The 18,285-nt window shown below is 40.5% G+C and overlaps 1 protein-coding gene across 1 annotated transcript in view; it reads right to left on the reverse strand.

Annotated features, from left to right (window-relative positions):
• LOC143793021 (catenin alpha-2-like) overlaps positions 1-18,285 on the reverse strand; it is a 1,735,283-nt gene that overhangs the window by 983,434 nt on the left and 733,564 nt on the right. The gene's annotated exons all lie outside the window — the stretch shown is intronic.

An 18,285-nucleotide genomic window follows, 5' to 3' on the forward strand; every position in this document is an offset into this window, starting at 1 on the left:
CACGGCCCTTATTGGACAAACAATCAGTAGATTTGGGTTCCAGTATCATTTCTATGCTGATGACACCCAATTATACACTTCTTCCCCTGACATCACCCCTACCCTAATTAAAAATATCAAAGGATTGTCTGTCTGCTGTCTCTAACATCATGTCCTCCCTCTATCTGAAACTAAATCTCTCCAAAACGGAACTTCTTGTTTTTCTCCCTTCTACTAACCTCACTCTACTCAACATCGAAATTACCCTGGAGGGTTCATCCATAACTCCCAAGCAGCATGCCCGCTGTCTTGGGGTCATATTTGACACCGAACTTTCCTTTACTCCCTATATCCGATCACTCACTCGCTCTTGTCACCTGCATCTTAAAAACATCTCCAGAATCCGACCTTTTCTCACCTTTGAAACTTCTAAGACTCTTACTTTCGCTCTTATTCATTCTCATCTGGACTACTGCAACTCTCTTCTGATCGGTCTCCCTCTTACCAAACTTTCTCCTCTCCAATCCATCTTGAATGCGGCAGCCAGGGTCATATTTCTGTCCAGCCTCTTCACCGATGCCTCCATCTTGTGCCAGTCATTACACTGGCTACCCATTCGCTACAGGGTCCAGTATAAACTCATCTCTCTCACCCACAAAGCCCTCCACAGTTCTGCACCGCCTTATATCTCCTCTCTCATCTCTGTCTATCGCCCTACACATACCCTCCGTTCTAAAAATGACATAAGACTAACATCCCCCGTAATCCGAACCTCGCACCTCCATCTACAAGACTTCTCTCGTGCTGCGCCACCTCTCTGGATTGCACTTCCCCAGACGATCAGACTGATACCTAGCCCCGACCTGTTCAAGTGCGCTTTAAAAACCCAACTCTTCAAACAAGCCTACCACATCAACTACTCAGTAAACTAACTTTGCACTGTTCCCTCCTTCCAAATATTACTCTGAATCTGCACCCTACTATTCGTCTGTCTCCACACCCTCCATGCACATGATAACTGCACTTGATACTTGACTATTGCACTTAAACACACGGGCTGATGACCGGATCATGCAGCTTTATATGAAAATCCCTATGTATTTTAATTGCCAGACCTGAAATAACAAGCACTTTTCACCTATTGTGTCCCCCCATTTCCTTGTAGATTGTAAGCTTGCGAGCAGGGACCTCACTCTTAATGTCACTGTTTAAATTTTCTTAACTTGTATTGAATTTGTCTGTATATGTCCCCGCTTAATTGTAAAGTGCTGCGGAATATGTTGGCGCTATATAAATAAAACATTTTATTATAACTATTATTATTATCTACTATATAATTGTCTAAGGGTCACTTCCGTCTTTCTGTCTGTCCTGTCTATTTGTCTTTCTGTCTGTCTGTCACGGATATTCATTGGTCACGGCCTCTGTCTGTCATTGAAATCCAAGTCGCTGAATGGTCGTGGCAAAACGGCCACAACCAATCAGCGACGGGCACAGTCCGGCGGCAAAATGGCCGCTCCTTCCTCCACGCAGTCAGTGCCCGCTCCATAATCCCTTCCAGTAAGCGCTCACACAGGGTTAATGGCAGCGTTAATGGACCGCGTTATGCCGCGGGTAACCCACTCCGTTACCGCTGCTATTAACCCTGTGTGACCAACTTTTTACTATTGATGCTGTCTATGCGGCATCAATAGTTAAAAGATCTAATGTTAAAAATAGTTTAAAAAATAAAAAATCGTTATATACTCACCGTCCGTCGGCCCCTCGGATCCAGAACCAGCCTTACCCGCTCCTCGCGACGCTCCGGTGACTGCTCCATGCATTGCTGTCTCACGAGATGATGACATAGCGGTCTCGCGAGACCGCTACGTCATCATCTCGCAAGACCGCAATGCACTCTTGGGACCGGAGTGCGCGAGGAGCGTCGATAACCGCTTCGCCTGGATCCGGGGCCAACGGAAGGTGAGTATATAACTATTTTTTATTTTAATTCTTTTTTTTACCAGGGATATGATGCCCACATTGCTATATACTGTGTGGGCTGTGCAATAGACTACGTGGGCTGTGCTATATACTACGTGGGCTGTGCAATGTAATACATGGGCTGTGCAATATACTACGTGGGCTGTGCAATGTACTGCGTGGGCTGTGCAATGTACTGTGTGGGCTGTGCAATATACTACGTGGGCTGTGCAATGTACTGCGTGGGCTGTGCAATATACTACGTGGGCTGTGCTATATACTACGTGGGCTGTGCAATGTAATACATGGGCTGTGCAATATACTACGTGGGCTGTGCAATGTACTGCGTGGGCTGTGCAATGTACTGTGTGGGCTGTGCAATATACTACGTGGGCTGTGCAATGTACTGCGTGGGCTGTGCAATAGACTACGTGGGCTGTGCTATATACTACGTGGGCTGTGCAATGTAATACATGGGCTGTGCAATATACTACGTGGGCTGTGCAATGTACTGCGTGGGCTGTGCAATGTACTGTGTGGGCTGTGCAATATACTACGTGGGCTGTGCAATGTACTGCGTGGGCTGTGCAATATACTACGTGGGCTGTGCTATATACTACGTGGGCTGTGCAATATAATATGTGGGCTGTGCAATGTACTACGTGGGCTGTGCAATGTACTAAATGGGCTGTGCAATGTTCTGCGTGGGCTGTGCAATGTACTGTGTGGGCTGTGCAATATACTACGTGGGCTGTGCAATGTACTATGTGGGCTGTGCAATATACTGCATGGGCTGTGCTATATACTATATGGGCTGTGCAGTATACTACATTGGCTGTGTTATACACTACATGGCCTGTGTTATACACTATGTGGGCTGTGCTATATACTACGTGGCTGCGCTATATACTATGTTGCTGCGCTGTGTACTACGTGGCTGTGCAATATACTACGTGGGCTGTGCTATATACTACGTGGGCTGTGCAATATAATATGTGGGCTGTGCAATGTACTACGTGGGCTGTGCAATGTACTACGTGGGCTGTGCAATGTACTGCATGGGCTGTGCAATGTTCTGCGTGGGCTGTGCAATGTACTGTGTGGGCTGTGCAATATACTACGTGTGCTGTGCAATGTACTATGTGGGCTGTGCAATATACTGCATGGGCTGTGCTATATACTATATGGGCTGTGCAGTATACTACATTGGCTGTGTTATACACTACATGGCCTGTGTTATACACTATGTGGGCTGTGCTATATACTACGTGGCTGCGCTATATACTATGTTGCTGCGCTGTGTACTACGTGGCTGTGCAATATACTACGTGGGCTGTGCTATATACTACGTGGGCTGTGCAATACGATATGTGGGCTGTGCAATGTACTACGTGGGCTGTGCAATGTACTATGTGGGCTGTGCAATGTACTGCATGGGCTGTGCAATGTTCTGCGTGGGCTGTGCAATGTACTGTGTGGGCTGTGCAATATACTACGTGGGCTGTGCTATATACTATGTGGGCTGTGCAGTATACTACATTGGCTGTGTTATACACTACGTGGCTTGTGTTATACACTATGTGGGCTGTGCTATATACTACGTGGCTGCGCTATATACTATGTTGCTGCGCTGTGTACTACGTGGCTGTGCAATATACTACGTGGCTGTTCTATTTACTACGTGGGCTGTTATATACAACATGGCCGGCCACGAACAATCAGCAACAGGCGCAGTCCCGCCGTGATTTGGAGCGGGATTTGAACCACGCTTCGCTAATTGGTCATGGCCGGCCAAATCCTGTGTATTCAATGTATTATTCTAAAATCTTCATAAATAAACTACATACATATTCTAGAACACCCGATGCGTTAGAATCGGGCTACCATCAAGTAGTAGTTATATTCTTGCACATAGGAGCAGTATTATAGTAGTTATATTCTTGTACATAGGGGCAGTATTATAGTAGTTATATTCTTGTACATAGGGGCAGTATTATAGTAGTTATATTCTCGTACATAGGGGCAGTATTATAGTAGTTATATTCTTGTACATAGGGGGCAGTATTATAGTAGTTATATTCTTGTACATAGGAGCAGTATTATAGTAGTTATATTCCTGTACATAGGAGGCAGTATTATAGTAGTTATATTCTTGTACATAGGGGCAGTATTATAGTAGTTATATTCCTGTACATAGGAGGCAGTAGTATAGTAGTTATATTCTTGTACATCGGAGCACTATTATAGTAGTTATATTCTTGTACATAGGGGCAGTATTATAGTAGTTATATTCTTGTACAAAGGAGGCAGTATTATAGTAGTTATATTCTTGTACATAGGAGCAGTATTATAGTAGTTATATTGTTGTATATAGGAGCAGTATTATAGTAGTTATATTCTTGTACATTGGTAGCAGTATTATAGTAGTTATATTCTTGTACATAGGAGCAGTATTATAGTAATTATATTCTTGTACATAGGGGCAGTATTATAGTAGTTATATTCTTGTACATTGGTAGCAGTATTATAGTAGTTATATTCTTGTACATAGGAGCAGTATTATAGTAGTTATATTCTTGTACATAGGGGCAGTATTATAGTAGTTATATTCTTGTACATTGGTAGCAGTATTATAGTAGTTATATTCTTGTATATAGGGGCAGTATTATAGTAGTTATATTCTTGTACATAGGGGCAGTATTATAGTAGTTATATTCTTGTATATGGGAGCAGTATTATAGTAGTTATATTCTTGTACATAGGGGCAGTATTATAGTAATATTCTTGTATATAGGGGCAGTATTATAGTAGTTATATTCTTGTACATAGGAGCAGTATTATAGTAGTTATATTCTTGTATATAGGGGCAGTATTATAGTAGTTATATTCTTGTACATAAGGGCAGTATTATAGTAGTTATATTCTTGTATATAGGGGCAGTATTATAGTAGTTATATTCTTGTACATAGGAGCAGTATCATAGTAGTTATATTCTTGTACATAGGGGCAGTATTATAGTAGTTATATTCTTGTACATAAGGGCAGTATTATAGTAGTTATATTCTTGTATATAGGGGCAGTATTATAGTAGTTATATTCTTGTACATAGGAGCAGTATTATAGTAGTTATATTCTTGTACATAGGGGCAGTATTATAGTAGTTATATTCTTGTATATAGGGGCAGTATTATAGTAGTTATATTCTTGTACATAGGAGCAGTATTATAGTAGTTATATTCTTGTATATAGGGGCAGTATTATAGTCGTTATATTTCTGTATGCTATGTTCGGATGTGAGGTTCATTTCATCGCACAGATCATTTACTCTAACAGAAATGTGTAGGATTGTATGGTAAACCCAATTGTGATTGTATGAGACCTGATGACACGATGAGGCCACAACTGTTGGAGAACTCAGTTTGAACTCAGCCATGAGAAGAGATGAAGCCGCGTTTCTCCAATTTCGGCATCTATCTGTCGTGCTAAGGTTAGAGGATTGCTGAACTTTTAGAATTAAAGGGTATTGCAGAGCGTCAAGTTCAGCAGCTGCTCCGATGTTTTATATTTAATATTTGATATACATTCTATGTCCTCACATTCCCCATATTTTGGTACCTTCACATATACAAGATGTGCGGTTCTCACATAACACAAGAAGGTCAGTAAAAATATAAATGAAATTTAACACGTTTGAAACTCTGAAATGTCACTTAAGCAGAAGTAATAAATCTCGTTGCTAGATGTCTGCCCGAGCCATAAATCAGGAGGCATAGAACATTGGCCCTAAACCAGAACCAAGGGACGGAGCCAAGTAGGCGCCATATTGGGGGATTAGCTGCTGGGGAATATTTTTTTTCAGTCTTTTACCAAACACTTTTGTGCTGATTTATGACCTCATCAAAGTTAAGCTCAACTTTGATATGGTCGTAAATCAGCAGAGAGGAGAGTAAACTTCCAATCAAAACAAACTCACTGATGGATTTTCAGTTGACTCATTCTGCAGCCAGCAACTTGTAGGCAACTAAAGAGCTTGTAAAAGCCAAATAGTGCAATATTTTTAATTAATAAAAAACAAATATATTTTTAACCGAAAGCACAAGGCAATCAAATGTAATCTACATGTACAACCATCAGGTCTTTGCCTTGAAACTCATAAGAAATAAGTAAATAATTTGTTGTGAAATCCTAGAGTATTGTAACTATCCAGTTTACCAATAAATTGGATTATTTGGGAGAATTTTTTTTTATATTTTTATATATAAAAGCAAATATGTTGCAGACTCATAAAATGCAATATTATTATTATTATTATTATTATTATTATTCCTTTTTATAGCGCCATTTATATATGATACTTCTTCATTATTTACTATATAATAATAATTATAATATATCATGTTGTAATTCATTTTCTTTGGGCAAAATTAATAAATCTAATACAATGAATGAACAGAACAATATATAATTACATTAAGCCGCGTGTGAGCGAATACCGCAGCTTCCGAAAAGCGAAGAAACGCGGTGGCAATCAGTCACAGGTATTTGAGTTGTGGTTTCGTCCGTCGCTCATTGAGCTGTCCCTGGGCAAAGCCACAGGCTGACTTCAGAAAGAGGGAAAAAAAAAGTAGTAATTTGCCGTAGGATCTAAATCATACTAATGGAGTCAGACTAGTGTGGGGCTAGCCATCTGGCTTAGTGGATCATTAGTAACGAAATGACCCCTACGCATAAAACACAGCTGGGTCATTCCAAGCTAATGAGCCTTCACATTATATTGTCTTAGCCATCTAGAAATTGCTGCCCGCACAAAATCTTCCACTTGTATATGTTTAGCAAATCAATTTTTAATAAATGAGGCCAAAAAGTGATGATGGGAAAAAAACTAAAAGGGTGGCGACCATATAGAATCATGGACATGTCGTAATGACCGGAACGGTGGGACGTCTTCTAATGGAATCATTGGTTCTTGTCCATACACTTATAGGAACGGAAAAATTGGGGGGATCAATAATAAGACATACGTGGCAATTTCCATAGATAGGATTGTTGGAGATTGCCAATGGCATGGCTGAGTATAATTTGTGGGCATCCACACCCCTTTTTTTCCTAGACCAAACCCATTACACATCCTGTTTCCACAACCTAAATATGTGTAAAATTAGACATCCGGAGAAATCCTGGCATCAGATTCATCACGCCTCTTTGCTTTCCAAAAGTTTTAGACAGCGCTCATGAGAAACATCAACTTTTTCAGGAGATCCTACTTTTATTCTGGCAAATTCTTGGGTAGTTAGCAAGTAGGTTGTTGGTGTCACGAGCGTGTCACGTCATCCTGGGAGATCTGGGGTTAGAAGATCACTACATAATGTGAATCGCACATCTTCCATTTAGCCTTTGTGTTTGTGTCCCACATTAAATGGATTTAGTTTCCTGTGGTGCTGAAGAGGTGAATGATCCTTTCTACACTGGTAAGAAACTTGCAGCTGCTTCTTATCTGGTCACTTTCTCTCCCTATAAAATCTGGCCAGACCTTCTCTTCCTTGCCAGTGAAAGCTTTACTTCCTAGCTCCTTGGAGACGCTGTGCTGAATAGAAGATCGTTGGAGATTGTTGCGTGCTGTTTTTGAATGTATGCTTTACACATTGTCCTATTCCCATATAGTTGGTACATTCCTATCCTTCCCTATATACCTCTTTGAGTGTACAGTTAGGTCCATATATATTTGGACAGAGACGACATTTTTCTAATTTTGGTTATAGACATTACCACAATGAATTTTAAGCAAAACAATTCAGATACAGTTGAAGTTCAGACTTTCAGCTTTCATTAGAGGGTATCCACATTAAAATTGGATGAAGGGTTTAGGAGTTTCAGCTCCTTAACATGTGCCACCCTGTTTTTAAAGGGACCAAAAGTAATTGGACAATTGACTCCAAGGCTATTTCATGGACAGGTGTGGGCAATCCCTTCATTATGTCATTCTAAATTAAGCAGATAAAAGGCCTGGAGGTGATTTGAGGTGTGGTGCTTGCATTTGGAAGGTTTTGCTGTGAAGTAAACATGTGGTCAAAGGAGCTCTCCATGCAGGTGAAACAAGCCATCCTTAAGCTGCGAAAACCGAAAAAACCCATCCGAGAAATTGCTACAATATTAGGAGTGGCAAAATCTACAGTTTGGTACATCCTGAGAAAGAAAGAAAGCACTGGTGAACTCATCAATGCAAAAAGACCTGGGCGCCCACGGAAGACAACAGTGGTGGATGATCGCAGAATAATCTCCATGGTGAAGAGAAACCCCTTCACAACAGCCAACCAAGTGACCAACACTCTCCAGGAGGTCGGCGTATCAATATCCAAATCTACCATAAAGAGAAGACTGCATGAAAGTAACTACAGTGGGTTCACTGCACGGTGCAAGCCACTCATAAGCATCAAGAATAAAAAGGCTAGACTGGACTTTGCTAAAAAACATCTAAAAAAGCCAGCACAGTTCTGGAAGAACATTCTTTGGACAGATGAAACCAAGATCAACCTCTACCAGAATGATGGGAAGAGAAAAGTATGGTGAAGGCGTGGTACAGCTCATGATCCAAAGCATACCACATCATCTGTAAAACACTGCAGAGGCAATGTGATGGCTTGGGCATGCATGGCTGCCAGTGGCACTGGGTCACTAGTGTTTATTGATGATGTGACACAGGACAGAAGCAGCCGAATGAATTCTGAGGTATTCAGAGCCGCCATACTGTGTGCTCAGACCCAGCCAAATGCAGCCAAACTGATTGGTCGTCGTTTCATCGATGGACAATGACCCAAAACATAAAGCCAAAGCAACCCAGGAGTTTATTAAAGCAAAGAAGTGGAATATTCTTGAATGGCCAAGTCAGTCACCTGATCTCAACCCAATTGAGCAGCATTTCACTTGTTAAAGACTAAACTTCAGACAGAAAGGCCCACAAACAAACAGCAACTGAAAACCACCGCAGTGAAGGCCTGGCAGAGCATCAAAAAGGAGGAAACACAGCGTCTGGTGATGTCCATGAGTTCAAGACTTTAGGCAGTCATTGCCAACAAAGGGTTTTCAACCAAGTACTAGAAATGAACATTTTCTTTAAAATTATTTAATCTGTCCAATTACTTTTGGTCCCTTTAAAAACAGGGTGGCACATGTTAAGGAGTTGAAACTCCTAAACCCTTCATCCAATTTTAATGTGGATACCCCCAAATGAAAGCTGAAAGTCTGAACTTCAACTGCATCGGAATTGTTTTGTTTAAAATTCATTGTGGTAATGTCTATAACCAAAATTAGAAAAATGTTGTCTGTGTCCAAATACAGTTAGGTCCATATATATTTGGACAGAGACAACATTTTTCTCATTTTGGTTATAGACATTACCACAATGAATTTTAACCAAAACAATTCAGATGCAGTTGAAGTTCAGACTTTCAGCTTTCATTTGATTAAAATTGGATGAAGGGTTTAGGAGTTTCAGCTCCTTAACATGTGCCACCCTGTTTTTAAAGGGACCAAAAGTAATTGGACAGATTCAATAATTTTAAATGAAATGTTCATTTTTAATACTTGGTTGAAAACCCTTTGTTGGCAATGACTGCCTGAAGTCTTGAACTCATGGACATCACCAGACGCTGTGTTTCCTCCTTTTTGATGCTCTGCCAGGCCTTCACTGCGGTGGTTTTCAGTTGCTGTTTGTTTGTGGGCCTTTCTGTCTGAAGTTTAGTCTTTAACAAGTGAAATGCATGCTCAATTGGGTTGATATCAGGTGACTGACTTGGCCATTCAAGAATATTCCACTTCTTTGCTTTAATAAACTCCTGGGTTGCTTTGGCTTTATGTTTTGGGTCATTGGTTGTCGTTTCATACTACAGATGGACAATCAGTTTTGCTGCATTTGGCTGGATCTGTGCGCACAGTATGTCTCTGAATACCTCAGAATTCATTCGGCTGCTTCTGTCCTGTGTCACATCATCAATAAACACTAGTGACCCAGTGCCACTGGCAGCCATGCATGCCCAAGCCATCACACTGCCTCTGCCATGTTTTACAGATGATGTGGTATGGTTTGGATCATGAGCTGTACCACGCCTTCACCATACTTTTCTCTTCCCATCATTCTGGTAGAGGTTGATCTTGGTTTCATCTGTCCAAAGAATGTTCTTCCAGAACTGTGCTGGCTTTTTTAGATGTTTTTTAGCAAAGTCCAGTCTAGCCTTTTTCTTCTTGATGCTTATGAGTGGCTGCACCGTGCAGTGAACCCTCTGTAGTTACTTTCATGCAGTCTTCTCTTTATGGTAGATTTGGATATTGATATGCCGACCTCCTGGAGAGTGTTGGTCACTTGGTTGGCTGTTGTGAAGGGGTTTCTCTTCACCATGGAGATTATTCTGCGATCATCCACCACTGTTGTCTTCCGTGGGTGCCCCGGTCTTTTTGCATTGATGAGTTCACCAGTGCTTTCTTTCTTTCTCAGGATGTACCAAACTGTAGATTTTGCCACTCCTAATATTGTAGCAATTTCTCGGATGGGTTTTTTCTGTTTTCGCAGCTTAAGGATGGTTTGCTTCACCTGCATGGAGAGCTCCTTTGACCGCATGTTTACTTCACAGCAAAACCTTCCAAATGCAAGCACCACACCTCAAATCACCTCCAGGCCTTTTATCTGCTTAATTAAGAATGACATTACGAAGGGATTGCCCACACCTGTCCATGAAATAGCCTTGGAGTCAATTGTCCAATTACTTTTGGTCCCTTTAAAAACAGGGTGGCACATGTTAAGTAGCTGAAACTCCTTAACCCTTCATCCAATTTTAATGTGGATACCCTCAAATGAAAGCTGAAAGTCTGAACTTCAACTGCATCTGAATTGTTTTGTTTAAAATTCATTGTGGTAATGTCCATAACCAAAATTAGAAAAATGTTGTCTCTGTCCAAATATATATGGACCTAACTGTATATATGGACCTAACTGTACGTTTGTTTGTTGCTTTCTGTTATGCCTGTTTTGTATTTGTGTCTAGTCTGCCTTATATTTCTGTCCCAGGCCTCATGGGGGTGGGGGAGAGGACAGATCAGGGGTTAACAGGAGTACAATAAGATCGGAGTCTCAGGCCTCTCTACCTTCAAGAGTACCCATGAGACAGGGATAGTTAGGGTCCCAGTTCCAGGGGCAGTTTGATGCCCCCCTTCCTTAACGAAGACCATCATAGCATGAAAGTAGGGATATATGATGCCATAGGTAACACATAAGTAACTCAGATCCCAGCTGGATCATTGGTCTAATGACTCCAAGTAACAGGGATCTAAAATGCCACTAAAAGGAACTTAGAAAATCCATCTCCCACATTCCAATAAAATGAAGGTTGCCTTTACTGAATATATCACAAAAATTGGACAAGACACAAATACAAAACTTGCAATGTGTTTTGGATCACTTATGATCCTTTTTCATGCTATGTTTTACAACTGATCATGATAAATACCAAGTTTCCAGGAGAATGGAAGCTCCTTCTTTTTTATGGCAGCTGCCTGCAATTTCTTGAGGAATTAGCAAGTAGGTCATAGGAACATATGATGCCATTAGTTACATATAAGGAACACAAGTCCCAGCTTCACCACAGGTCTAATATCATTAACTAATGGCATGAGAGGGATCTAAAATGCTATTTAAAGGAATAAAGAAAATCCAGCTCCCCTGTGTCAATAACATGATATGATTACAAAAATTGCAACGCGTTTTGGATCACTTATGATCCTTTTTCATGCTCTTTCTCTCCGACATGTTGCGTCTTGTCTGATTTTTGTGGTGTATTCCTAAATCCAATCTTTATTTTATTGGATGGTGGGAGCTTAATTTTCTTTGTTCCTTTTCAATGCTACACACATACAGTGTGATCCATGAACGTGGTGGTGAATTCACTGGACATTCTTTTTTCTTCCTAAAATACTATTAATTAGGTATTAGGGCTGCAAGTTCCGTGACATCTGGGGGTTTATGCCAACCACAAATAATTTTATACTGTTGAGAGTTGAGCAATTTGTACATGATCAAACCTGCTACATCTTATATACTGTACATATTATTATGTCATTATTATTATTTAATGGCCTTCAGCTTGATTTCGAGCCATGGCGCCTTGATGGATTAAAGATCTGTAGGAAGATCGAAGCCTAAATAGATCCACCAGTGTCTTCTCCACCGTTATCTTGATAGTATCAAGCCATCAGGTTGCTGGTCTATCTCTTAAACTTGACCATGATCATAGAATCATAGAATGTTAGAGTTGGAAGGGACCTCCAGGGTTATCTGGTCCAACCCCCTGCTCAATGCAGGAGTCACTAAACCATCTCAGACAGATATTGATCCAGCCTCTGTTTGAAGACTTACATTGAAGGAGAACTCACCACCTCTCATGGCCTCCTGTTCCACTCATTGATCACCCTCACAGTCAAAAAGTTTTTTCTAATATCTAATCTGAATTTTCTCCCTTTCATTTTCATTCCATTGCTTCGTGTGTTTCATAATGTCCTTCTCCACTGATTGCTTTCTTTGTATGAGGTGTCCAAAGTAGACAAGTCATAGCTTGGTCATTCTTGCTCCGATTTATATTATTATGGGCAATAAAAATGAAGAAAAACATAAACACTCGAGCGTTAATGTGAATGACACATGGGATAACTCTTTGGGGGTAACTGGGAATAAATGGTGAGGACGAGCTCACCTGATGGTGTCATGACTGGCACAACTCCAATAAATGGTGGGCTGTAATTAGCTGCAGTCACGCCGATAGGAGGACGAGCTTCTTCTGAACATAAAACGATATATGATAGAGGTACAGACATAGAAAACTAATCAAGCTGCTATTGAAGAAGTGAACTTTCACACTCTTCGAAAAGTTCAGGGAATTTTTATTGACGAGTTTCAGGTTGGGATTAAACCATTTTTCTGTAGTTTGGACCAAACCTGAAACGCATCAGTAACAACTGCCTGAACTTTTCCAGGATTGTGGAACTAATTTTCTTCAATAGCAGCGCGGTCATTTTTATACTCCTGCATCATTGAATGTGTTTGTGTTTGTGATTAATGTGTATGTGTGTTCTCTATACTGTACATACTGTATTACACATATATAAACTTTGTGTGTCAGGTGTGTGTGCAGGTTTTTATTATGTGTGTATTATTCATGTCAGTTTGTGTGTACTGTGAATACATCTGCGTTTAATTTGTATGTTTGTGTGTTCTCTGTGTTTGCGACATGTGTATATTATTTGTGAGTAATGTTTGCATGCATAAGTGATTAAGATGTGTGTATGATGTGTGCTAGTGTATGTAATGAAATAGCTGTAATACATGGGGCATCTTGCATTGCTCAAGATATCATATATTCTGATATTTATCAGTGTATACATTTATGCCGCCACCATTGACGTTTACATTAGTACAGTATATTATTATGGTTGTCGTTTGCTTTAGGTTATGATTGGCTCCTATTTTTTATTCTATATTTTTATGCAGTTTATTTTTACTGACTTTACTTTGCTCTCTTTTGCCACATGCACTTGCACTTTAGTTACTCATCATTGCCTCGTTAGCATATTTGTGCATATCAACATTTAGTGCAATAAATCCTGTATATGAACAGCACAAAAAACGGTGTTTCCCACGTTGTGTGACAGCGTGGGAAACACCGACGTAACGCTTGTAATCGGCGGTGAAATCATCAGAGAGCGGCGGTTCCCACGCTGTCAAAAAGAGAGCGCTCAGCATTGACCGGAGGTATAAAGCATGTTATCAGGCCAAAATCACCAGGGTATGTGAACTTTTGATCAGGGTCATTTGGATGTTTTGGGTTGTCATTATGATTTAAAAAGAGAAAACACAGTAGTTTGACATTAAATGGCTTCACCCAACCACTAACCATGAGTGGAGAAAAAGTTTTGGTGTTATCATTCGCATTCTCTCAAAAATAGGCCAAGAAAGCAAAAATTCTGCCGGGGTATGTAAACTTTTGAGCACAACTGTATATATCAGTTGTCACTGTGTCACTGACATCTATATACCTATGTATTCTATGTATATACAGGTCCTTCTCAAAAAATTAGCATATAGTGTTAAATTTCATTATTTACCATAATGTAATGATTACAATTAAACTTTCATATATTATAGATTCATTATCCACCAACTGAAATTTGTCAGGTCTTTTATTGTTTTAATACTGATGATTTTGGCATACAACTCCTGATAACCCAAAAAACCTGTCTCAATAAATTAGCATATTTCACCCGGCCAATCAAATAAAAGTGTTTTTTAATAACAAACAAAAAAACCATCAAATAATAATGTTCAGTTATGCACTCAATACTTGGTCGGGAATCCTTTGGCAGAAATGACTGCTTCAATGCGGCGTGGCATGGAGGCAATCAGCCTGTGACACTGCTGAGATGTTATGGAGGCCCAGGATGCTTCAATAGCGGCCTTAAGCTCATCCAGAGTGTTGGGTCTTGCGTCTCTCAACTTTCTCTTCACAATATCCCACAGATTCTCTATGGGGTTCAGGTCAGGAGAGTTGGCAGGCCAATTGAGCACAGTAATACCATGGTCAGTAAACCATTTACCAGTGGTTTTGGCACTGTGAGCAGGTGCCAGGTCGTGCTGAAAAATGAAATCTTCATCTCCATAAAGCATTTCAGCCGATGGAAGCATGAAGTGCTCCAAAATCTCCTGATAGCTAGCTGCATTGACCCTGCCCTTGATGAAACACAGTGGACCAACACCAGCAGCTGACATGGCACCCCACACCATCACTGACTGTGGGTACTTGACACTGGACTTCAGGCATTTTGGCATTTCCTTCTCCCCAGTCTTCCTCCAGACTCTGGCACCTTGATTTCCGAATGACATGCAAAATTTGCTTTCATCAGAAAAAAGTACTTGGGACCACTTAGCAACAGTCCAGTGCTGCTTCTCTGTAGCCCAGGTCAGGCGCTTCTGCCGCTGTTTACCTGGGGAATGCGGCACCTGTAGCCCATTTCCTGCACACGCCTGTGCACGGTGGCTCTGGATGTTTCCACACCAGACTCAGTCCACTGCTTCCTCAGGTTCCCCAAGGTCTGGAATCGGTCCTTCTCCACAATCTTCCTCAGGGTCCGGTCACCTCTTCTCGTTGTACAGCGTTTTCTGCCACATTGTTTCCTTCCAACAGACTTACCATTGAGGTGCCTTGATACAGCACTCTGGGAACAGCCTATTTGTTGAGAAATTTCTTTCTGGGTCTTACCCTCTTGCTTGAGGGTGTCAATGATGGCCTTCTTGACATCTGTCAGGTCGCTAGTCTTACCCATGATGGGGGTTTTGAGTAATGAACCAGGCAGGGAGTTTTTAAAAGCCTCAGGTATCTTTTGCATGTGTTTAGAGTTAATTAGTTGATTCAGAAGATTAGGGTAATAGGTCGTTTAGAGAACCTTTTCTTGATATGCTAATTTATTGAGACAGGTTTTTTGGGTTATCAGGAGTTGTATGCCAAAATCATCAGTATTAAAACAATAAAAGACCTGACAAATTTCAGTTGGTGGATAATGAATCTATAATATATGAAAGTTTAATTGTAATCATTACATTATGGTAAATAATGAAATTTGACACTATATGCTAATTTTTTGAGAAGGACCTGTATATCTATTCAAACCATCACGCTGTGATTATACTGCATGCGGCAAATGAATTATGAGCTTTTACTTTATCTATCATCTACTTTAAAATACTATGGTGGCAACACAATTATTTTCCTGCACTTTTACCGAATGTTACCGACTTTTTCCGATTTTAAGAAGAATGCTTGCGTTACCGATTACTAATCCGAATGTGCCACATTCATGCCGAATTTGTTTGATGATCGTTTTCTGAACCTATTCACTTATCTCTAATACTGACTGTGAATTTAGATTGTGAGCCCCAATGGAGACAGTGATGATCTCTGTAAAGGGCGGTGGAAGTAATGGTGATATGAAAGTGAGTAAAAAGATAAATGAATTATTTGTTCTACACTGGGCTGTTGTTGTTGTTTTAATGATATATGCAATGTATTTATTGTGCAATGTATGTTTGTGTGTTATTATTATTATTATACATTTTTATAGCGCCAGCAACAAGTACAATAAACATGAGTAAAACAAGGCACACACAAGTACAGAGGGAGAGAGGACCCTGCCCGCGAGGGCTCACAGTCTACAAGCAATGGGTGAGGATACACTAGGTGAGGGTAGAGCTGGTCGAGCAGCGGTTTGGTGGATCGGTGGTTACTGCAGGTTGTAGGCTTGTCGGAAGAGGTGAGTCTTCAGGTTCCTTTTGAAGGTTTCCGTGGTAGGCGAGAGTCTGATGTGTTGGGGTAGAGAGTTCCAGAGTATGGGGGAAGCACTGGAGAAATCTTGGATGCGGTTGTTGGAGGAAGAGATAAGAGGGGAGTAGAGAAGGGGATCATGAGACATGAGTGTGTTGTATATCCATATGTGTGTATTCTATATAGTTGGTGTGTAATGTGTGTATGTATATGTATTTAATGTGTGTATTATACATGTAAGTATGTAATGTGTAGGTATACTTTATGTGTAATGGATGGGTGTATTACAAGTGTAAGCATTTTTTGATGTGTATGTATATGTAGATATGTACAGTATGTATTGTATAAGCATTGCATGTAGCACATGTATATAATATCAGTAATTAGTAATGTATATATATATATATATATACTGTATATATCTGTGTGTTTGTATTTCCAGAGCCGAGGATTACTGCAAGGAGAGAAGCTTCTTATGAACACAGCTAAATCTGGAGAAGTCACACAGCTCACGCTCGGCTTTTACAGCATAAACCCTGCTATTTTCAGTTTGTCAACACTGTACTCCTCCCTGCCGTGCAGATATGCGGCCTCAGAATATCCGCATGCCTCCCCCCTTCCTCCGTCACCCTATTTGTTGTATCTGTGTATTCTTAACCGGCCGACACTAAACCAACCTCTGCATTTTACAGCCATATTTGAATTTCAATCCTCTCCACGCGTCCGGCCCGGAGTCTACAGGAAGACATAATGAGGCCGTTAGGACGGCGGTCACGTCTGCAGTAAAAATTAAATTCTGCTCTATAAAAGCCCCCAACCCCACTTTTAAAAATCATATTTAACCGGGCTACTAAAATAACCCTCGACTCTTGCATCTATTTTTTTTTTTTTGCACTTTTATTTTTCCGTTCTAAGAAGGAAAGTAAAATCCAATTTTATTTTCCTTAATGTTCGGCCAGAATCCACTTAATGCTGTTTCGAGGCTACGACTGTAGGATTTTACTACTGCGGGTAATGTGATTACCATGAATACAGCTGTTCATTGAAATGATCATTGTCAATCTACTGAGATTCTCCCATTTTATTTCCAGCTTACGAGAAGTAGGAAAAATAAAAAACCTTTTATTGCAGTCACATTGGACAACCAAGGCTTTCATTATATTAATACGTCTCTGGTTAATTCTACCTTATCTACTTACCCAGCTAAGCCTTAAAACCCAATTAAAATCTAATTTATCTGATTTCAAGATCCTGAAAACTATTTGGCAATGGCTTCAATAAGCTTGTTGTAACTACATTACTACGCATTGTGCCTTGAGGTATTCGAGATAATGTTTAAAAATTCAATCAGAGGCAATTTGAGACATTCCCGTCCTCTTTTGGGTCATCCAATTTCGAAGGAATGAATGGCTTATTACCAAGGCGCGTGCACTTCTTCGGTGCGGTTACGGAAAGGCTGATCTGATTCTCACCTTTTTTTTAGCCTGATTTCTTTGACTTCGAGAGATAGACTTTTGACTTTCAGTTTATCTTCAGCACAGTACGAAATACCATACAAGAACATGGTAATGAAGCCAGGAAGATGTCCTATGGTGTCTGTTTCAGAGATTCAAAGAGCAATTTTTTAAAATTCCTTCAACTTTAAGTCCAAGGCAAGAATCTTATTTGGCTGAAACTTCTACATAAGTCACTCTGAGGTCCATCAGCTAGGTTAGTAGTCTACGGCTGCTGGATCTGAGACTTGCATATCTCTTACCTTCACCAGCGTGGCTAAGGAAAAACTGCTTTGGGAATCCCAGATAGTAAGAGATTTTCAAGCCTCCTCTACAGTGGAAAAGAGTACAGGCGAAGGAACTGAACTCCTGCGAATTGATCCACCTATCTCTGAAAGCAATTGTCTTCAGCTCAATCTCGATGCATTGGCAACTTGATGGATGAACGCTCTGTAGGAAGATTGATCTTGAGCCAGCCTGGATAAGTCTACTAGGGT

The sequence above is a fragment of the Ranitomeya variabilis genome, chromosome 1 (genome assembly GCF_051348905.1).
Source record: "Ranitomeya variabilis isolate aRanVar5 chromosome 1, aRanVar5.hap1, whole genome shotgun sequence".
NCBI classification, from domain to species: domain Eukaryota; kingdom Metazoa; phylum Chordata; class Amphibia; order Anura; family Dendrobatidae; genus Ranitomeya; species Ranitomeya variabilis.